This window comes from Phaenicophaeus curvirostris, chromosome Z (assembly GCF_032191515.1).
Source record: "Phaenicophaeus curvirostris isolate KB17595 chromosome Z, BPBGC_Pcur_1.0, whole genome shotgun sequence".
NCBI lineage: Eukaryota > Metazoa > Chordata > Aves > Cuculiformes > Cuculidae > Phaenicophaeus > Phaenicophaeus curvirostris.
In genome coordinates, this window is record NC_091431.1 from 62,293,598 (window position 1) to 62,316,098 (window position 22,501).

A 22,501-nucleotide genomic window follows, 5' to 3' on the forward strand; every position below is an offset into this window, starting at 1 on the left:
TTTGCACATTATTTAATACCATAATATTCCAAGCTTCAATACACTGTGATAAGCAGTATTGAAACTCAAATCTTAAAAATTACTTGGAAAGACTGGCAGGAGGAATGCCATGAACCGTGTAAATATAGAATATCATATGCTGCTGAAAACCATTTATATGCGTCTACCTTCTCTCTGGCTGAGCTGTCTTTGCCTCGCTACTTTTATGCTGATGCATAGAAATTTAGTTCCAAGCAGTAAGTGGGCTTGCAGCTCAGTCCAAGGATAGTATGGGAGAAGGCATATTTCTTTCCCTGGTTATGGTTCAATGCAGGGAGAGGGTGTTGCTACCTGGAAACTTTGTGCAGGGAGAATTTTGAAAATTATAGCCACTTATTTGGGATTCACTGAAGCTGGCAGCTCAGCTAAGTTACATGAATTCTAGTTGAATGGCTCGTGTTGATGTAGAGATCATCTCTGGAGGGCATATGAAGTTCAACAATTTAGGGCATTTTAAATTCATCCAACATTCATCAGACATGTTCAGGCCATGGACTGAAGCACAGAAAATTGGAAGCATCAGCTTACTAAGCTTTGTAGTACAGGGGATGTTTCTTTGTAGTATATCATAGAAGTAAAGAAGGCATGGCAATATCTAGCTGATAAATTGGTGAGCAGAACGGTATGACTGATGGTAACAGCACTGCATTGGAAACAGAGTCAACATCACTGTGAGAAGAATTGCTAAACAAGGAGCATAGCTGAAAGTTGCACAGGGCAAGGCAGTATGTTTGAATTTGATACACTGATATTGGGGAGCCAATGGAGGGCTTTGCAATATTAAGAGTATATGAATGTCTGAGATGTTCTTAAGTATCTTTTGTTTGCAGATTTCTGTGCTTCTCTGGCTATTACTAATCTAAATTAGCTTCTGACTCTCATAAATCCTCTTTTTCATGATGTAATAGCCTTTCCACTACTGTGCAAAGCAAGCCTCTTTATATCCATAAATCAGACTTAGTTCTAGGACTGTTTCCACCATCCCTTCCACAGTTAGTAAGATTGTTACCATTTGTTAGTGTTTCTTCTGAAATTTATATTTAGCTTAATTTCTTTCCAAGAACTATGCTGTATCTTATTTCACTGACCTAAAGACTGACCTCTCAGGCTACTGTATGGGACTCAGTAATGGGACACATCCAACATGATGATTAAGCATGTGCTGCATTATACACTGCGAGGACCATCAATTGCAGGATGGCACAGATGCTTTGATTGGGAAGCAGGCCTACAACTGTTAATCAGTTTACAGGACGCTGGCTGTTTTAGCAGAACAACTTCAGCAGAAGGTTCCTTCTCAGGCACTACTGTGGCCACTGTAGACATTTGTAACTGAAGTCACATGAATGAAGCATGAATGGAAATGCCAGTGTGTGGAACCATAAGAAGACACACTAGAGCAAGGGTGGAAACAATGAGCATTAATGGACACAAAGGGTGTGAAAGACAACAGTCAAATCAAGGAATGGTGAGGAGTGTGTCATCTACATCAAGATTGCAATGCAAGACCAAAATTTAATTCCCCTTGCTCTGATAAAGTCATAGAATAGGCAACTTATCACCCCAAACCCCATACTTTAATAATACACGGACTTTCCCAAAAAAGAAGACAGGCAGTAGCCATAAAGATGGGAAATGAGGTGATAAGGCAATGAGGGAATAACAGAATCACAGAATCACAGAATAACCAGGTTGGAAGAGACCCACTGGATCATCGAGTCCAACCGTTCCTATCAAACACTAAACCATTCCCCTTAGCACCTCATCCACCCATCCCTTAAACACCTCCAGGGAAGGTGAATCAACCACCTCCCTGGGCAGCCTGTTCCAGTGCCCAATGACCCTTTCTGTGAAAAATTTTTTCCTAATGTCCAGCCTAAACCTCCCCTGGTGGAGCTTGAGGCCATTCCCTCTTGTCCTGTCCCCATCACTTGGGAGAAGAGGCCAGCACCCTCCTCTCTACAACCTCCTTTCAGGTAGTTGTAGAGAGCAATGAGGTCACCCCTCAGCCTCCTCTTCTCCAGGCTAAACAACCCCAGCTCTCTCAGCCGCTCCTCATAAGGCCTGTTCTCCAGCCCCTTCACCAGCTTTGTTGCTCTTCTCTGGACTCGCTCCAGAGCCTCAACATCCTTCTTGTGGGGAGGGGCCCAGAACTGAACACAGGATTCGAGGAGCAGTCTCACCAGTGCCGAGTACAGAGGGAGAATAACCTCCCTGGACCTGCTGGTCACGCCGTTTCTGATACAAGCCAAGATGCCATTGGCCTTCTTGGCCACCTGGGCACACTGCTGGCTCATGTTCAGTCGGTTGTCAACCAACACCCCCAGGTCCCTCTCCTCCAGGAAGCTTTCTAGACAGACTTCTCCTAGTCTGTAGCTGCACAGGGTTGTTGTGCCCCAAGTGCAGGACCCGGCATTTGGCCTTGTTAAACCTCATGCCATTTGACTCTGCCCAGCGGTCCAGCCTGTCCAGATCCCTTTGCAATAACGCAATGGGCAGAAACTTTTCCAGGGGTTCACAGAGGACAAGGCAAGCAAGAGTCTGAGGTAAAATCGTTGCATAACAACAGCTTGCCTCAGGAAGACACAAAAGATAGTTCAAAAAAGGTTTGTTGTTGCCAGTGGAGACAGACCCAATGTACAGTGAGGACTAAGCTGTCAGCTCCCCTTGTTCTCTGTCTTACGCACAAATGACCCTTGTCAGACCACTTGGACACAAAGACCTTGACATTTGGCAGTGTGTGCCAATGAGATCCACCTGCTAGTATCCCTGTTCTGCATAAGAGAAGCTTTGCCTTTGGTGCCAAACATAAGGGTCTACTACTGGTAGTGAATCCAGTATTTCCACACCATGCATTTTTCAAGCATCTGAGGCAGATTTTTTTCCAATGTAAGGAATGCAAGTGCCTTCAACTTCCCCTGTTTTGGGCAAGTAGTGTTTTTATTTCCATTTCTTTTTAAATTTATGTTACTATCTAAGTTGCACACATCAGTAGGTCCAAACACAAAACCTGCAATAGACCATATGATTTTTCTGCAGACAGGGGAGACCAGAGAACATTTTAAGCAATACATTGCCAACATGTCACTGGGTTTACAGGCATAGGTCCCCAGTGATGACAATTCTCTGTATTTGAAAAGATATTATTTGCAAAGAGATTATTTTTCTGGGGTCAGTGCACTCATTTCCAAGAACAGCTCTGTGCCAGTTTGACAACACAGGGATGCTTCCACTGAGACCTCATAGGAAAGAGCTGTTGCTTTGTGAGTGCACCAAAACAGATGCACTATCCACAGCTCTCGAGGTTATTCTTGGCATGAACAGAGGCTATTCCTGCTCTTATCATAGCCAGTGTGAGTTTGTAATTGGCTTTCCTGAACACATTCTATCAGATCCAAATTTGGCTTGTTAGTTGTATTATACAATTATTTTTTAAGAAAACAGGAATAGATAGCCCATAAAAAAAGAATCATTGGCAGACCTTTGCTAGAAATATTATATATCACAATCTCTGGTGTTTGTAAATGCTGGTAGAAGTACTCTCTCTCACACTTCTGGTTAAACTGTATGGTTTGTAAAATGTGCACACAACTTCTCAGCAAAGGAAGTTCTTTAATATTCTTTATTGGCTGGAGGAAAGTAGGTGCCAAATACAACTGTGAAATGGGAAACAATGCACAAAGGAAAAGTTCCAGAACATCAACACATCCGTTCCTTTTCTCTGCCATAAATAACCAACACACCCTTAAATACAAGACTAAATGGCTCCAGGAAACTCTCATTAATGAAAATGTCCTAGCTGGGCTTCTCACTTTCATTTGGAATTTATATGCCCCGAGAAGTTTTTTTCTGACCTAGACAGCAGATATGTTGTTCTCTAAGTAATGCTAAGCATCGAGATAAACTGATGTAAACTAAAACTAGCCCACTATCCAGAGAGATTTAAACCTTCCTCTCTCACTGTCCAAAATATTAATGTTGAAATGCACAGCCCTGCTGCTGTTAAAATCAATGACATAATCCTACACTGAGTTTGTAAAGACACAGTGCGCATTCCAGCATCTGTCCTTCAGTTTTCTGGAAACCAGAGATAAGGCAGGAAACAAAATAAACGGTCTGTATACATGTAATACACGCAGATAAAGTTAATTAGAAAAATAGAGTAACTATCATATTTTACAGGGAAGGTCTCAGGTTGAGACAGGATGCATAGGTAGCATATTTTGTGCAGATCAGAAATAGTAGGGTAATTGGACCAGTCATTTTTCTAGGGGATATTTATATTAAAATTAGCATATTTCATTGTGTAGAAAAAGAGATAACATACCACCAACTGTATCATTATGATTTTAAAACTTGTACTATCCTGACATCTTAACAGGCATCAGATCGAGAAAGTTTCTTAACTTTCAACTGAGTCATTACAAATCGAGTCATTAATACAATATCAAAACCTTAAAATAACTTCAAGAACTACCCTTACCTTTGATTTCTCCTGGCAGCTTCTTCCAATTCCACAATCACATTTTTCTGCTTAGGAGAAAAGTTCCCACACTTCTTCACCCAGTTCCTGTGTGGAATGCTTGTGAATTACACGGAAACTGCCTTGCTAATTAAGAAAAGAAAATATTAAAAATTACTATTGCTTGATTTCATTATATATAAAATGAGCCAAATCTTCCACAATTGCCCATGGTACACGATACCATGTACATGGTACAGGGCTTCCTGACAACTGAGATGCCTGTGAGCCTTTACTAAATGTTAAATAACACGAGCAGCAGGAAAAAAAGGTGGTGAAATTTCATTTAACATTTTCAATGTCTTTGAAAGAAATTTCTTGTGTTCCTTTCATGGATGGAAACCTGCATTTGTGAATCAGTCACTGATGGCAAAGGCGTAAACTGCACTCTTCTGAACCTTGGATGCTGACTCTAGGGAGTGTACCAGTCTCCAACTAATGGGATCTAGAAACAAGAGAGAGGCAGATGCAGCCAGTCGTCCCTTGGATGGATCATGTAAAGTGAAGTGTCCACATTCTCTCCAAGACCTCTGATGCTACGGATGTTCCCAGCTTCACTGTGATTTGATTGCTGTTGCACGTGGAAAGATGACAGGAGGCCTGAGAACAGGGAACTAAATGCAAAACCAACATACCAAACCTTTTGGTGCCTGGAATGAAGTCTAGACCACAGAATTAGCCATTCAGCAGACCTTCCATTTAGGGAGAGATTTGGGATTGTGAAAAGTTGACTGATACGTTGGAAAGATAACTGCTTAAATCTACTACGCAGAAAACCTCTAAAAGAATTCTCTTAAAGTCTGTCCATCCTTGGAGTTTTGAATGTGTCGAAGTGCATCAGGGGCAGACACCATCTGCTTGGTATTCACAGCCCAGGGCATTCCTCGAAATCCTGTCTAAAAAGAAACCCTTTCTCCCAAGAATGGTGTGTTTATGAGGAGACTCAATCCTTCTTCTTGAGAAGGTGACACAGGACAACCGATAGACAACTGTCTTATGATACACGGCCTGAAGTCAAGTGTGCTCTTCAGCTATAAGAGATCTGAACTCATGGTAAGATTCATAACCTAACTACAAGGACCACGGATCTCTTGTTGGCATACTGAATCTTCAATTCTCTTTGCACAAGTGAAAACACTGAAAAGGGGAAGAAATGTAAGATTTCTTTTCTACAAAATAGTCTGTACCCAGGAAAACTGAGCAGTTGCTCGTTTCTCCCTGTTCTGTTGTAGTTTACTGGGAAACAAGAGAGGAGCCACAGGCTTGCCAGCCCTTCTGATTTTATGGGCCTCGCGGTACATATTTTAATTGCCTGACTCTTGAGACTGCGGGACTGTGAAGATATCATGTTTAATTTAAGAGGGAGGCTGGCATGTAGCTGTTGTGGCTTGAAAGAAATGTTGGAGGTCAAGCCCGAGACCTCAAACGAAGGGGCAAGTTCAAAGATAAAACGAACCCACACGATTCCCTCTTGGGTCAGGAGGGCCGGGCCCACCGCTCCAGATCCCGGCGGGCCGGCAGCGCTGCGGATACTCGAGATGCTTTTCTAAGAAGGGTAATTAGCCCGCGACCACGGCCACAGCTCGGCCTGCCCCCCAGTCCCGCAGGAGGCTCCGCCGCCGCGCAGGCTCCTCCCGCGGGCCACCCGCCAGCCCCCTCTCTCCCTCCCCGCTTCCCTGCCTCCCGCCCCGGCTCCATCCCTCCCTCCCTCCCTCCCCTCCTCCTTCCTGCCGGCGCCACCGCCCGCTCCCCCCCCCCCCCCGCCTCCCGCCACACGCGGCCGCCGCAGGGCGCGGCGAGGCGGCGCCGGGTGAGTGCGGGCCGGCCGCGGTCCCCCCTCCCTCCGCCCGCCCCGGGGAGGCGCCGCCGGCGGGGAGGGGCGAGGCGGGGGGCGGCGGGGGCGGTGCGGAGCCCCCCGCCGCGGTCCCGGCGCTGCGGAGCCGAGCGGGTCGGGGCTGGGCTGGGCTGGGCTGGGCGGCTGCCGGGGACCCGCGGCCCCGCTGCCCGGCGCCTGCGGCTTCAATAAGAGGCTGTTTTGTCAACAGCTCATTCTGCTGGCCGGCAGGTTGGTTGGCTTCGAGGACTGAACAGCGGGTAAACAATATTTATGCCTCTTTTTCCTTTCTCCTTTTTTTTTTTCTTTTATTTATTTAATTTTAATTAAGCAGCCCCCTTTCCAAGGTAAAAACGGGAGCCTGGGAGGGCGAATCCGGAGCCCCTTCTGCCTTTGGGGAGCATCCAGACACGCTGCGCGCCTCGTCACAGGGACATGGGCGAGAGGGCAGCTTGCCGTGGCTATTTTGAGGGTTTGAATTTCTAATGTGTTTAGAGGTTGTGTTTAAAAAAGACCTCTCTAAGCCTCTGAAGTAGTTCTGAGAAGGACGTCTCGTTCCCTGGTTAAAATTCAGTGCGTGTAAGTAAATTCGAACTGGGCGTATTTTGCCGGTGTGTCGTGTGTTGCTTCCATAGGAATTCGTGATATAGATGGTTTCTTTTGGTTTTTAATTGTAATTGGTCGTGAATGCCTGGGAACTTTGCTATACATGGGAGTGAAGCTCTGGATAGACATAACCCTCTAGTGCCAGGGAAAGTTAGGCTGGGAGCTGTTTTGTGGGAATTTTCAACTTTGATTCTTTCCCAAAGACTTTCACACTTAAAACCCCCGTGGCAATAACAGCCAAATGTTAAATTAAGCTGTCCGTGTCTTGTCACGTTCCTTTCAGGGAAGAATGAGTATTGGGTAGCTTTCTGCTGTATTTGAAACCCAGCTTGTTGCTTGAGTAAAGCAACTTGACTTGCCTTTGACATCCCACCTGGAAGTCCATTCTGCCATTTTTCCCTGCCATAAAGGAATTCTTTAAATTCTGACATCCCTTAGCTCTATGCCACAGCTTGAATCCAGAATGTTAATCAGACTTAGCAGGTTTAGTAGCTGTGGGAAAGATTAAGGTCCATATTGTGCCATATTTCCTCTCAAATCAGCTGAGGTGGTATGTTGATCAATGTAAATCCATCAGTGCACGTGTGCTTGTCTGTAAAGCTTTGCACATCCTGTAGGGAAGAATGTATCAAAACTGTTGAAGGGGCTGGAGAACAGATCTTAGGAGGAGCGGCTGCGGGAGCTGGGGTTGTTTAGCCTTGAGAAGAGGAGGCTGAGGGGAGACCTTATCGCTCTCTGCAACTACCGGAGTGGAGGTTGTAGAGAGGAGGGTGCTGACTTCTGCTCCCAAGTGACAGGGGAAAGGAAAAGGGGGAATGGCCTCAAGCTCTGCCAGGGGAGGTTCCGACTAGATATCAGGACAAAATTTTTGACAGAAAGGGTCCTTGGGCATTGGCAGAGGCTGCCCAGGGAGGTGGTTTGGTCGCTGTCCTTGGAGGTCACCATCCTTGGAGGTATTTGAAAGATGGGTGGATGAGGTGCTCAAGGACATGGCTTAGTGGCAGATAGGAATGGTTGGACTTGATGATCCAAGAGGTCTTTTCTAACCTAGTGATTCTATGATTCTATGAAAGCCTTGATCTGCAAATAGTCTGTACTTAGAATCATAGAATCATAGAATAATCAGGTTGGAAGAGACCCACCGGATCATCGAGTCCAACCGTTCCTATCAAACCCTAAACCATGCCCCTTAGCACCTCGTCCACCCATCCCTTAAACACCTCCAGGGAAGGTGAATCAACCCCCTCCCTGGGCAGCCTGTTCCAGTGCCCAATGACCCTTTCTGTGAAAAATTTTTTCCTAATGTCCAGCCTAAATCTCCCCTGGTGGAGCTTGAGGCCATTCCCTCTTGTCCTGTCCCCTGTCACTTGGGAGAAGAGGCCATCACCCTCCTCTCTACAACCTCCTTTCAGGTAGTTATAGAGAGCAATGAGGTCTCCCCTCAGCCTCCTCCTCTCCAGGCTAAACTTGTCCTTCACTTCTCAACCATTGTATGCTGTATGGTTTTGGTGGTAAAGATAAACTTTGATTTGTGTTTGGTTTTGGTGATAAAGGTAAGCATACACGTAGAAGTCTCCTGAATTTGTCCCCGGTATGAATCATGTTGAAAACAAAAATTATGTTTGGTGAGGGGAAGGATTAGGATGTAGGAGAGACAGAAGCAAATGTGGGGAGTGGATCCACAGAAGAAGTAGTGGCATATCAGCAGTTGCTTGGTATTGCTTGGCATGGGTTGCCTGCCGTTAGCTTGATAGTGGTCTGCAAGTTACGTCCAAGAGGTCTGCTCAGGCTACTGAGAAAATACAGCGTAGTATACAGGCTGCAGGTCTATGCATCTAAATTGGAAAATGTTGCAGAACTTCACAGAGGGAAAGATTACAAATCACTAACTTGGAGTTGGATTGGAGTATAGCTTTTAGGCAGTCAGTAGATCACCTGATTTTGTTTGATTTTGCTTTGTTTACTTAGTCTTCACATCCTTTCATCTTATCACTGTTTTACCTATTCAAACTTCTATCAGCATTATTAACTGTGATAACAGTTTCCATTGTGCACTCTCCAAACATATTGCTTTAGTCACTTAGAGCAACCAGTGGCAGGCACTATCTGTGAGTTAGATTGCGCAAAATCCCTTTACAGGTGTGCTGAGGAAAGGGAGAGACTTAACCTTTAGGTGAGGGCGTTCTGGTAGACTTGCTGGAGGCAAGCTGGGAGTACATGGGAACAGCCATTTGGGTGGAGATGCCCTCCAAGAAGAAACATTTTCAGAAGTGGCAAACCTGCTTCTGCTACTTCAGCAGTGAATTTGTGGGGCTTTAATTTTCAAGTGGTTGAGGAGTTACAATCTCATCAAGGTCACATCTGTAAGGTTATAAGGGCACATCTGTTTCAGCATTGCACAGCTCAGGGTTTTATTAAACATTCAAAAGAAATCTGATTTATTAATATCCCTAGGCAATGCTAGAACAGAGTTTGTGAATCTGTTCAAAACAGCACTCTTGGACCATGACTATAAGATTATTTAATCCAGTGGGTGACTGAGAGCAAGTTTTGTGCCTTATGGGAAGGTGTATTTAAACTCAATATGTTAGTAAGAATTCCACCTGAAAGATGAAATGGTACCTCAAGAAGAAAGTGTCTGGCAGTCTTAGAACAATCTAGATGTTTATAAATACTGACTCTATCTTGCAGAGTGCAATGCATCACAAGGCTGACAGATTATGTTTTTCTGCAAATGACCCAATAGATGATGAGACCAAGTGAATGAAGTTCTTTTCCACTTATGTGCTAATGCTGATAGGAATGCAGAGGATGCTAAATTCAGGAGTTCCTGTTCTGTTGACGTATTTGATGGATAATAGCAAAAATTGTCTGATACAGTTTTAAACAGTAGGTTATGTTATCTTGTATTGAGCTTATTTGATCTGTTGAAAGACAGCTTTAGGGTAATTGAAGGGAAAAAGAGAAAAAGGAAATCAGGAAACTTCTTGAAGTTAGTTTTGTTCCACTTTCAATAATATGTATTAGTCTAGGACATAGAAACACAGGAATCTTAGATTCAAACTGCTCTTGAAATACAGGGGTGATTCAAGTGAAGGGATATTAGTTAGCAGTAGATAAAACAAGTCTGTTAAGAGAGATTTAAAGATACTTACATTGGTGGAAGAATTGAGAACTCAAACAAGATACTGGTGGCTCTTTGAAAGACGATGCTGTTACTCTGAGTTAGACATTGATTCCTGCAGGAAATCAGGGAGAGCAGGTGTGAAAGTCAGTTTTACTCCTGTTGCCGTAATTAGCTAGAATTAGTTGAAATTATTCACATTTTAGTGTGTGTTTCCTCCAGAGATTTAGTTATGACTCCTTTATAACTGTTAGACATCAAATTTCTGTCTGAAAATAAATAAATTGCTGCTAGAAGACTTGATAGGTGATTGTGTTCTATGCCCCAAAGCTAGTTGATGTGTTTCATTCCATAAACAGTTTAAAGATTAACTTAAAGATATAAATAATCCTTGGGACCAGGACCTGGAGCCCATGGTCCCTTGCTTCCAATGTGCTCTCTTACAAGGACACGGAGTCCTTCTGTGGTTACTTAAGCTGCAGAGAGAAATGCTGTCTACAGAAAGGTAGGAGAAGTCTCCATCTTGACTTGTCTGTTGCTTCAGGTAGTCCCTGAGGTGGTCTGAGGCGTTTCCCTTACCCCAGCGAGTGCAGTAGTAGCTGGGTTGCTGTAGCACCACTGCTGCTTTGTTTTTCTGATAATGTCTATGAACAAAAGTGATGGCTTCTGTTTTTTCTAGGGAGACCGATTCTGTGGTTCTGCACATATTTTACTGGAAAACACAAGCAGGGAATAATTGCTTTCTGAAACTTGAGCGTCTAAGTGTTGTGACCCTGTCGAATATGCACCATGCATCTCTGCATGCTGATTTAAGTTTTGTCATCACCTCTTTCTTCTTCCCTCCACCCCTGATAGTAGACTGTGGCTAAATGGGATTTTGGAACATTTTTTTTTAGATTTAAGCATTAAAAGTTTGGGGTTTATAGATGCTTAAATGTCTTCAGGAATCATCTTCCAGAATTTTACGGAACTCTTCCAGAACCATTAGCATGGCAATGATGAGGGCCATATAAATTCCTAGAGGGCCAACGCTGTTTTCTTAGGGGGATGAAGGGGCAGATGTGTTACCCATCACCAGCAAAAGCAGAGGTTCCTATGTTCGTTGTCTGACCTTCTGATGTATAAACTAGCAGATGGTAATTAGAATTAATGATATCTGGAGGTTCTGATCTGACACTGGCAATATCCAGTGACTGTTTTTCATATACATCATCCATTTTATGCAGATCTGTCCCTGGAAAATTTGCAATCCTTAAATTTGCAGACTGTGGGAGCCCTCTTACTGTGCATCTGTATGGTCCTTGCACTTCTGCAAGCAGCAGAAACTCTCAGCATCGGCTTTTGCCACTTTGTTGCCATCTGCCTCTCTTGGAATCACTCCTTGTAGCAGGTTTCACTGCAAGCAGAAAGTGCTTAGGCTAAAAATAACTTCTAACCCATTGGTATGAATGTTGGTCAGGGTATAATGTTTTGAAGGGCATATGTCTCCCCTTCTTTCCATGAGCGGTCTGGAGCTAGCTTCATAGTGAGGTCAAAGACTGTTGCTACAACAGAAGCAGCTTTCCCTTATCCCACAGGCAGAGAACTGCTGAGTTGTCAGCTGTTGAGTCCAAATTATGCCTTCTACCTCAGGGAGTATAAGTTATAAAAGCACGTGTCACAGAAACAAGGATGGCATTGTACCAGTTCCCTGCTCTTTCTGCCTGACTTCCTACCGTGCCAAGAATGAGACCCACAGCACAACCCACGGCAGAGGGTGGGCAGCCTGTGTTGCCAGCTCTATGTTAGGGGCACAATTAGGAGCAGAATGGCTTCCCCCTCTCCTGAGCTGTGTGTTGTTGGGGAGCAGAGTCTCCTTTCTCACCTGTAAGCCCAGAAATTTAGGGGTGGCTTCCTACCAAACTAAAAAGCCTTTCAGTCAGCCTCGGCACCTCAAATTTCCTGAAGTCTTAATTAGATAAAGTAGCTTTTTCTCTGAGTTACTTTTGTGCTGCAGCGTTTTCCTTGCCAGCTAAATAGTTTCACTGATAGAGTAACATTGGCTAGAGAATTACTGTGGGGTTTTGATTTTTCTGGGGAGATGCTTCTTTAGGTAAGCAACATTATACCAGTGTTCTCTGCCAGTTCAGCTTAATGCATTTTGATCATCAGTCCTGATCACTCTTACTTGGAATATACGTACATTCCTAAAATAGATGTATATATTTGTGCTTGCTGTATACCTATAGCTATGCTGGTATTAGTTTTGTAGTACTGACTGAACCATGACTGCTTCGTATCAAGGTAGCATGGTAGTTTGTAGTGCATAATGATGCAATTTAAATAAAACAATGTATTTGTATGATTTCTTTGGGTGATAAACACTGTCTGGAATGCTTCTTATGCTCATCGGATTCTGTTATTATTGCACGAGTTGCTGAAAGGTATAATAAAAATATAAATAACAGGGGTGTTTAGAGGTGGGGGTTTATACTGTCAATCTGGCCCTGAAATACCCTGTGTTTTACTTCTGGGCCTCAGTCATCCATCTAAACTAATTTTGCTCCCTGAATTACTTCCTCCCAAGAGGAAATGTTGACTAGATGGCATGGTTAAACATTTATTCTGCATGGTGTGGATGTGTCCTGTGGCAAGCTTGGCTAGTGTGGTAAACAGAGCAAGACAGCTCAATCACAGCTGGCTTTATGCCCTCAAGTGTCCCACACAGGTTGCCCTTGGGCATGCTGCACGTATCAGCCTAAAGTTTTAAAAACTACTTTCTCTTCATTTCAGGCACTTTGAATATAAAGGCACAGAAAAAAAAATGGTTTGGAGCCAGCTGATGACCTGGACCACTTGCTGCAAAGTGGTCTAGTCCACAGTTGGACATGTTGGTCCCAAACAATGCAAAGACAAGCCTGTCTGCAGCATTTAGGCTGTGGGGTGAAGGTATCTCCACATTGCATGCCGTAAACCAGGGTAGTTGGAGCACTTCTGTAACTTTACAAGCTGCATTTCAGATTACTCGCATGTTTGAGAGTTGCACAGCACATCCCACATAACTTAGAGAGAGTGAGGGAGATTTAGTCAAGTGGGAAATGAGGCATAGTTCTGCTCAGTGTGAGTCTGGCGTGGGCAGGCTTTTGCCTTTTGGGGCTGTCTCGTAGTTTCTGCCTTAGCCTGACAGCCCTTCTCCCTTCCAAACAGGACTTAATGTTGGTCACCCAGAAACTCTTGTGCCAAGACAGCAATGCTGCTCATTATGTAATGTAACCCTGTTTGTATGGCTGACCACCAAGAATTTGCCCTTCTTGAACTGGGTGATCTAATGGTCTCTCTTAACTATAAAATCAGTGAGCTTCAAAATATCTTTCTGAAATAATTGATATTAATATTACAGCAGGGCAAAAGTGATGCTTAAATCAAATGAACTTAAGAAGAAACTTAGGGTGGTCAGTATTACAGGCGGGGCTTCTGCAGACGGAAGCCCAAAGGTGAATCTAAGTTAAAAGTATTCCAACTACAACCAATTTTCACAATTTTCCATGTTTTGGATGGAGTTCAGCACTTGCAGCAGAAGAGATGTTTGACCTCTGAGGTTTTACAGCTACTCTGGAGCTAAAACCAAAGATATAAGCTCTAATATTTAATCGTAGACGGAGAAAGAGAGGAAGAGAGAGAGGAAAAACAAACAAACAAACAAAACCCCTAAAACAATAATGTAATTTATTTATATTGCAGATTTTGGTGTTATCTTGAGTTATGTTCAACAAGCACTCACGTGCTGTGTGTTTGAGGTAGACATAAACGTCAAACCTCTTTACTTCTGCCAGGGTTTCTGCTGGTTCTAAGGATAATAATATCTGTTCCCTAGAGTCTACCTGTTCCTCTTCCTTTTCCCCTTCTTCCCCCACCCCCACTCCATACTTTTCCAGAGGTCATGGCTATGAGAAGTATTTAGTGTACAGGTCTCCAGGCACGTAACTCATAATTCATCTGTTAGGACAGCATTGCCACAATTCCCAATACAGAACGCCTTTCTCCAAATTAAATGCAATTGGCCTGTTTCTTTTTCAAAATGCTAGGAAATTTTTAAAAGAATATTTTTTGGACCAGTGTTGCCTCTGGTTTCAAATGACAAGATCAATCTGGATGGAATTTGTTTTAAATTGCACTTCAAAATCTTGTTTGTCCCCTGTGTCATATATCTTCTTTCTCCATTAAAATTCTTATTAATGTGAGATCTATGTAAGATTTATGCTAATTTCGTCTGATGTTGGTGTAATGTGAATGAAAGACTTTGACCTGTGGAGAAGTGCATTGAGCCCATGTTTAGAATTTTTTTAGGAATGCATCCCGTCTTCTTTATTTCAGTCAGTTCACCCCATCCTTGAAGAGCTTTGGCAATGCTTAATCGGCTTTACTGTTCACAATATGCACTTTTCGGTGGAGGTTTACTACATGGCATTGACTCTCCTATCTCATATGTTGTGGGCTATGTTTAAATCGTTTCTCTGTGTAAGTATTTGAGAACTGTAATCGAATAACCTCGTTGAACTGAATAGTTGAATTGTTTTAGGCTTTGCAACAACAGACGATCTCACAGACCTGAACTACTCAAAGTAATCATTTGATCCTGTGTATAAATAGACTTTGTACTAGCTTAAACCATCTCCCTTGCTAATGAATGGCCAGTTCTTCTCCTGTGCTGTTGGATCAAGTAGGTGGCTAGATATGTAAAGAATAAGTGTGAGGACTTTTTTTTTTCAGTGGTGTTTATGGATTTATTTGCTTGAGCTTTGATAACTGATACTTCGAAAACTGAATGTTTTCCAGTTGCTTCTGCATATTTCAGCTAATAAGTGGTGCAGCTGGTGTTAATATGCAAAGAATATGTCCTTGAAAATGTTAGATTCTTGTCTGTTATCCTTTTGCCCTGCTGTGTGCATGCTTGCTAATCAGTAGGTAACTGTGGGTTGGAGTTGGGACAGTGATTATTGCAGGCAGAAATGGGAACAATCACTCAGCATTACAATAGCTGCCCGAAGAATTAGGTCACTAACAGGCTTTCAGCAGAATAGTGTTAATTTTCATCTCTACGCTTTTAGGCGCAGAATATATATTTATAATTCCACGTCTTTTCTGAATGATCCTTTTGTGTAGTATTCTTCCAGATTGATTATATATAAATCTTCCAGCTTCTGGTACCTAATGTGACTGCCCAGCTCAGCATTTGGCTCTCCCATGCTGAAAACTAAGGGCCAAGCCTGACACAGGTTCCTGCAGCTGTGCTTCTGCCAACAGTGCAAATGTAAGTTTATGCATACCTTTATTGACAAGATAGAATTAATCATATACTTACGTGTTTGCAAATTCATGACCAATATGTGTATATATGTGGTTACTGAGCCTTACTATCTTGCATAAATCAGCTATTAGTCACGAGCAGCCCTTCATGGCTTTGAAATGCTTTCTCATCTGAGGGCACAGGTGATCTCTGATCGCATTTAGTTGCTTGTTTCATGAGACTTGAGAATTAATATTAAAAAGGTGCTGCAATCCAGACTCAGCTATTTGATGAACTGGTTGCTTTAACAAGAATTTAACAGGTATTAGTAATAATTGCCTCCAGCTGATCTCTTCTAACATGCATTGATTTTTACCATCTTTAATGACAGTCGATTTTAAAAAAAGAACTCATTTAGAAAAAAACCCACTTTTCACTTGCATTCCTAATATGTACATTTACCTCTGATCTTTTTAATCTCCTCTGCTGTAGTTCACAAAGACTTTCTCTGTATATTATTCTGAGTCAAATGTTTATATCCCTGAGGCATATGTGTTGTCATTTAAATATGTTTTCTGAATATGATCCTTGTACAGATCCACTCTATGGCTGTTTAATATGGAAAACTGCAGAAATGGGAAAAGCAGAGTACTCTCCAAAGATATTTCAGGTGGTATTATTTTTAAATTTTGTGAGGGTTCTAATGACTTGCTTTGTGGCGAGAAGGGCAAAAGCTTTTGTAGCAGATTTCACAGAAGAAAGAAAAAGTGAAACATTGGTGTTTCATACCATCAAATTGATGCTAGAGGTTTTGCTGGTCTCTGCATTTAGACAGGTAAGCTTATAAGAACATGCTTGGCCTTGTAAGTCATGCACTGTTTATCTGGATGGACCTGGTGAGATGCATAAAGAGCAGAAATTTTCCTAAGGAATGAAATACTGGAATAGAAACTAAAAGTAGGCTGAAGCAGAACGTGTAATTCATATAACTATAGCAAAAGGTTCATTGCCCAATTAACTCTCTTCTCTGCAGTTAAGTTTCCCCTCACTCCCTTCTTCTCTCCCCCTGAGCCTGGGCACCTCAATCTGCAGCCACAAGAGACACCATTGAGAATTGTCGCACGTCTCTCGTTCCCACAGTCAGACTTGCTCAGCACTTTGGAAACAATAGCTGCTTCATTGCTGGGTTGTGAAACAAAAAAGTTAAACATATCGGCAACAATGCATGAAAAATGTGATGAACAGTCTTCCACAGGAAGAGATTTTTCCATGTCAGTTTGTAGGTATTCAGGATTTATTTGTGACAGAAGCTAATAAGTAAGGAATCCTTCTTTTGTACATCATCTGCCAGCTCAATACTGAGAGAAGTAAACCATGAGATTTACTAATAATAGCAGGAAGGAAGAACCCTGTTAAAGAGATAGCAAAGTTGGAATGACTTATGTGCGTAAAATCCAAGGTTGTTTTTCCCTTTCTACAGCCCTTTTTTGTAGTCACCCTTGGCAAATGAAAGAAAAAAAAAGATCTTTAGGAGAATTTTGGTTCCAGGGGAGAATTGAGAGAGAAGAGGCAGATGCAAGTTACAAATGATGTAGTGATGGTCATGTGAAAATGATGTGAAGGTGTGAGACGAAGTGCAGTTGTGGCTTTGAAAATTCTGTTTTGTATTCTTATTCCAAGTGTGAATCAGGTCAGGGGAGACTTGTGGCACTGACTCACTGTATGTCCTATTAGTAGCAGTCTCAATTTTCTATGAGCTGCTTTGAGTTTTAAATTAGGTGCGGCATCATTAGCCTTGCAGACACTGCTGTCTCAGCACTTGCTGGTGGGTTATTTACAGGGATACAGTTCACTGCTTTTGCAAAGTTCTGAAAGGAAAGACAGAAAAGCATTACTTTGTCTTACAGCCCTAAAAACTGTATATGTAGATCTTAGCCATCTAGCATATTATTTTAAAATTATCAGTTCTTTATTGCTTTGTTCCTTTTGCTAACAATTATTTTAATGATGCAGAGTTTGCTTAAGAGTAGTATCCCCCTGAAAAGTACTTTATTGCAGTATTTTCTATTCCAAGATGCACAAAACACCTAATGAGCTGCTAGTTTATTTACATCTAGCAAACTCAAGAAACTTTCTAAGATAGCTCAATCCAACAAACTGGACAAGGTGTAAACATCTCATTTGGAGTATTCTGAATAAACTTAAGAATTTTTTAGCATCTTTTTCACTCTTGCGAACTGAATGTTCTCAGTTTGGATTGGACAGCTGGAGGCCAGTGACAAGTGGGGTTCCCCAGGGCTCAGTGCTGGGTCCAGCCCTGTTCAATGTCTTCATCAATGACCTGGATGAAGGCATCGAGTGCACCCTTAGCAAGTTTGCGGACGACACTAAGCTGGGTGGAAGTGTCGATCTGCTGGAGGGTAGGGAGGCTCTGCAAAGGGATCTGAACAGGCTGGACCGCTGGGCAGAGTCCAATGGCATGAGGTTTAACAAGGCCAGATGCCGGGTCCTGCACTTGGGGCACAACAACCCTATGCAGTGCTACAGACCAGGAGAAGCCTGTCTAGAAAGCCGCCTGGAGGAGAGGGACCTGGGGGTGTTGGTTGACAGCCGACTGAATATGAGCCAGCAGTGTGCCCAGGTGGCCAAGAAGGCCAATGGCATCTTGGCTTGTATCAGAAACGGCGTGGCCAGTAGGTCCAGGGAGGTTATTCTCCCTCTGTACTCGGCACTGGTGAGACTGCTCCTCGAATCCTGTGTTCATTTCTGGGCCCCTCACCACAAGAAGGATGTTGAGGCTCTGGAGCGAGTCCAGAGAAGAGCAACAAAGCTGGTGAAAGGGCTGGAGAACAGGCCTTATGAGGAGCGGCTGAGAGAGCTGGGGTTGTTTAGCCTGGAGAAGAGGAGGCTGAGGGGAGACCTCATTGCTCTCTACAACTACCTGAAAGGACGTTGTAGAGAGGAGGGTGCTGGCCTCTTTTCCCAAGTGACAGGGGACAGGACGAGAGGGAATGGCCTCAAGCTCTGCCAGGGGAGGTTTAGGCTGGACATTAGGAAAAAATTCTTCACTGAAAGGGTCATTGGGCACTGGAACAGGCTGCCCAGAGAGGTGGTTAATTCACTTTCCCTGGAGGTGTTTAAGGCACGGGTGGACGAGGTGCTAAGGGGAATGGTTTAGTGTTTGATAGGAACGGTTGGACTCGATGATCCAGTGGGTCTCTTCCAACCTGGTTATTCTATGAGTCTATGGTTCTATGATTCTAATCTATCAGAAATTGAAAACAAAATTTGAACTTTCTTTTATACATGTGTTTTAAACAGTGTTCTGCCAGAACTGAATGTTCAGCCTAAATTATTTGTAATTTTAATTGCAAAAGGACCACATTGTGCGCCTTTGGCATTGCAATAAGTGATTTATTTTAGTTAAGGCAATACAGTTAAGGAAAACATGTTTGTAGAGCTGGAAATAATGTGGAAGGGTGCACCAAAACTGAGCTGACCCTGTCTGTATTTTGGAGGTGTCAAAGTGGGGTAGAAAGGACAACATGAATGAGTCACTTCATATTGAAACACTGAATTGCTAGCTAAGCTGCTATAAGAACTGATCCACAAGTGGACCAGAAGTCCTTTGCAGGGACCTGGAGACCTTTGTGAGAGGAGCAGAGTGGATGAAGAGGTGTAGTGTTTGCTTCAGACAGCTGGATAAGGTGTGCCTACATGTCTCCTGTGTCCATGGCTCCAGTGAAGGCTGTGAACAGCCAGAGAGTGAAAGGCTAGCAGTGCCATGAGCAGATGTGCTCGTGGGAGAGAGAGAAGCTCAGTAGCTGTGCCCACGTACATGCATGCACAAGTGCATGAGTTAGTATTTATTCTTGATAGTCTTTCTTAGGTCTATGAAAGTTATTTAGGAAGGAGATGAGCTCTGATGCATATCAACTGTAGAAGTCAATATTTGTACTTCTGTGTGTTTAATTTCTACACTTTGCTGCCTTGAAAGAAGAATATGCATATATATGCATAAATAAAAAGCTGGAGGTGAATAAATTGCAACTAAAATGTATGTGAAATAAATAAATGTTAAATGCTGTATAATTACACATGAACAGTTTTGTTCTGATAATGTCATATATTGTAGACCTACCTTCTCTGGAGAGGTTGGAAGGGCAACAGAAGCACTTGAATGGCCACTTGGGAGCAGAGCAGAGAGGAAAGCATTTTCTTACCCCAGTCGAAGGGTAGCCTGCACATGAACACATGCTGCAGCATGTCTGGTACTTACTAAGACTAGAAATACAGCAGGGCATGAGAGCTTTTAACGTCTCAGGGAAGATTAATGTAATCGAAATGTGTCAGAAAATATAGATCTGTAGTTTCAGGAATTGCTCATTCCCTCGATTACTAAAACATCAATTTATTTCTCGTAAGTGATTCTTATTCGTTACGTTCACTCTAAAAGAATACTGCGTAACTGTTGCTCATTATTCTCAATGTATTATTTAATGTGAAAGCTGCATTTCAGCATTTGATCTATTTATATGCTGTTTGTACACATGAAGACAGACTTTCTTTGGATTTGGTTCATTGTACCTTAAAAATAATTTGAATACCATGGGTTTCTTTGTAAACAATAAAGGATTCCAACCCGCAGGTCATTGCCGATTGTTTAAAAAAAGCACACTTGGAATTGCTTCAGTAATTATCAGTGTTCTCTTATAAAACTAAATAGGCTTTTCCTGTGATGGAAAGCAGATTAAAGGTCATATAGTTCAAAATAAGTTTTGGACATTGCAAAATTAAGGAAAATAAACTTTCATTAATAAGGTCAACTTCTGTAATGTTTTTTAGTTCATAAGGACATGTGAGCTGAAGAGAACTGGCAGGGACAGAAGTATGTAGATAGCACGATTCTTCTAAAGAACAGCAGTTTTTTCTGAAGCCCTCTCTGTAAAGTCTGAGTGACAGTGGTCTGGCCCTTGAACCTCACGCTGAGTAAAGCACAAATGACAGTGTGGGCAAATGATGTTTTCCTCTGAAGATAATACTGTCTTGAGAACTACACAGACACTAACATTACCCCCCCCCCCAAATTGAAATGTGCTTTGGACTGTATGGTTTGCATTTTATTTCAGTTATGTATAAGTAAAATGCAGCAAGCACTGGAGCACTGGAAAACCTTCCCTGCGTATTTGCATTTGATTCTAGGCTTATGCACTAAAAAAAAAAGTGGGTACATTCGTTTCTATGATTTGTACGTGTATTAAATATTGAAAAGGCATAGTGAATAGCCTTAGCATTAATGTAAGACATGGTTTTTATATACGCAAAGTAATTGGACACGCTCCGTGTACTTGTTCCATGCTGTGTTGTGAAATGCAAGAATTCAAGGAAGTGTGTCGACCATGAGGTCACCAAATTCAAACATATCAGGAAATGTGTGTAGCTGTATCAGATTTACACATATACCTAAGTTGAATCATTCACCATACTGCAGTGTTAATTTGGCAGTTGTAGTAACTATCAAGAAAAAATTTTGAATGGGTTAAAATACAAGTGTGTAAATGACTCAGAGCTTTTTTGTTCTCCTGCATAACACAATAGCCTAGGAGATAAAAATTTCACTTTTGGCCAGAAGTGTCCCTTAACCTTTGCCCCTTTGCTTTGTTCTTTGTTCAGATGATTAGGTGTTTTCCATCTGCACTTCTATGGGCAAAGAATCTGTGCTTGTTAATTCAGGCTGACTTCCTAAGGAAGTCAGGCTTATTTGATAATGCTTTGCCTGTCCTCTTACCCCTGCAGTAACCTTTGAACACACTGCCCAGGTACAGTTCACTCAGAACAAGAAGGTGAAGTCTCAGCATACTATGTCCTTATAAGCCTGATGAAACTGAGGCTGGAGAGACCCCGGTGAGGAAATAGCTGCAGACTGAAGTCAACTTTTACTCAGTTGCAGTCCAGGCCTCTGTAACATGCCTTCTCTGATGTCTAGTAGGGCTTGGGTTGTAATCTGCAATAACATTTGCCTAATATGTAACAACAATAAATTGTGAACAGGCTTGCAGATATCCCAAAACATGTTTAGTCTATTTTTGGTAGGATTAAGATTCACTATGTTTCTCAGAAGAGTTTGTTTTCTATCGTTACCATCTAGAAAGCAGTACAGTGTTCCTAGTAGTGATGGATGTGCTTGTATTTAACCACGTGCGTGGCGGCTAACTGATATGGGCAAGGACTTCCAAACTCAGGAATCAGACACTCAGTTTTTTGGAAGTGCCTGTGTTGTTCTGAAAATTTTACACTGGGGATATTAAATGCAACGTGTGGCTTGAGGACCACTCTTGCATGGTGTACAATGGGCAATGCATGGCAAATGACTCCAGTAGGACTAACAGTTTCCAAATTAGCATACAGATTAATTGAAAATGGGCATAATTCAGTAAGAACAAAAGGCAAAGTGTGCAAAATGTATATTTAGCTTGAAAAACCAAAACCAGTCATCCAATACATTAAATTTTATTTGGAGTAAAAATATATCATCGATTCCTACAGTGTCTCTTTGCTTTGTTCTACCCTTTCAGTCTGCTGCTCTGCGTGACTACGCTGCCTTTTTAGTATCACTGTGCTACTTTTTTCTCTCAGGCCTGGCTGTCCCAGCAGGGATATTCTTTTCAATTCTCTCTATAAACCACCTGTTTTTTTCTTGTTTGATGGGGTCTTTGTGGTTGACATAAGTAACCTGAAGGCATCTTCCATTGTACTTTGTAGATCTTTCTCAAGATGGTATCCATTGCTATGATTAAACTATTTGACATCTGCTTCTGTGGTATATTTTCCTGTCCTTCTAAAGGCAAGTCCTTAGGGTCTCAGTTTCTGTGCATGTATTTCTGCATATTGTGCTGTCCAGCCAGTACTAAATGCTTTCACAAAATCACTCTTGAATTGTAATTGCAAATTACTTCAAACCTTTCTGATCCCTGTCCTGTATGTTGTATTTCTGCATCAACCCCTCAAATCCAGGAAATCCCTTGCAGAGAGTTTTCTCTCATCTCCTTGCCAGGTGTAGGGGTTTCATAGAATCATTAAGGGTGGAAAAGACCTCTAGGATCAAGTCCA

The 22,501-nt window shown here is 42.4% G+C and overlaps 1 protein-coding gene across 3 annotated transcripts in view; it reads left to right on the forward strand.

Moving 5' to 3' along the window:
• The window catches only part of LIFR (LIF receptor subunit alpha), a 96,821-nt gene that overhangs the window by 32,537 nt on the left and 41,783 nt on the right, over positions 1-22,501 (forward strand). Inside the window, exons 1-2 of one of the 3 annotated variants that reach the window (XM_069880079.1) lie at positions 6,564-6,655; positions 15,303-15,415. The gene's annotated coding sequence lies outside the window, so the exon portion shown is untranslated. Of the gene's footprint in view, positions 1-6,563; positions 6,656-15,302; positions 15,416-22,501 lie in introns of those variants that run through there. The other 2 variants (XM_069880080.1, XM_069880081.1) reach the window with 2 other exon arrangements.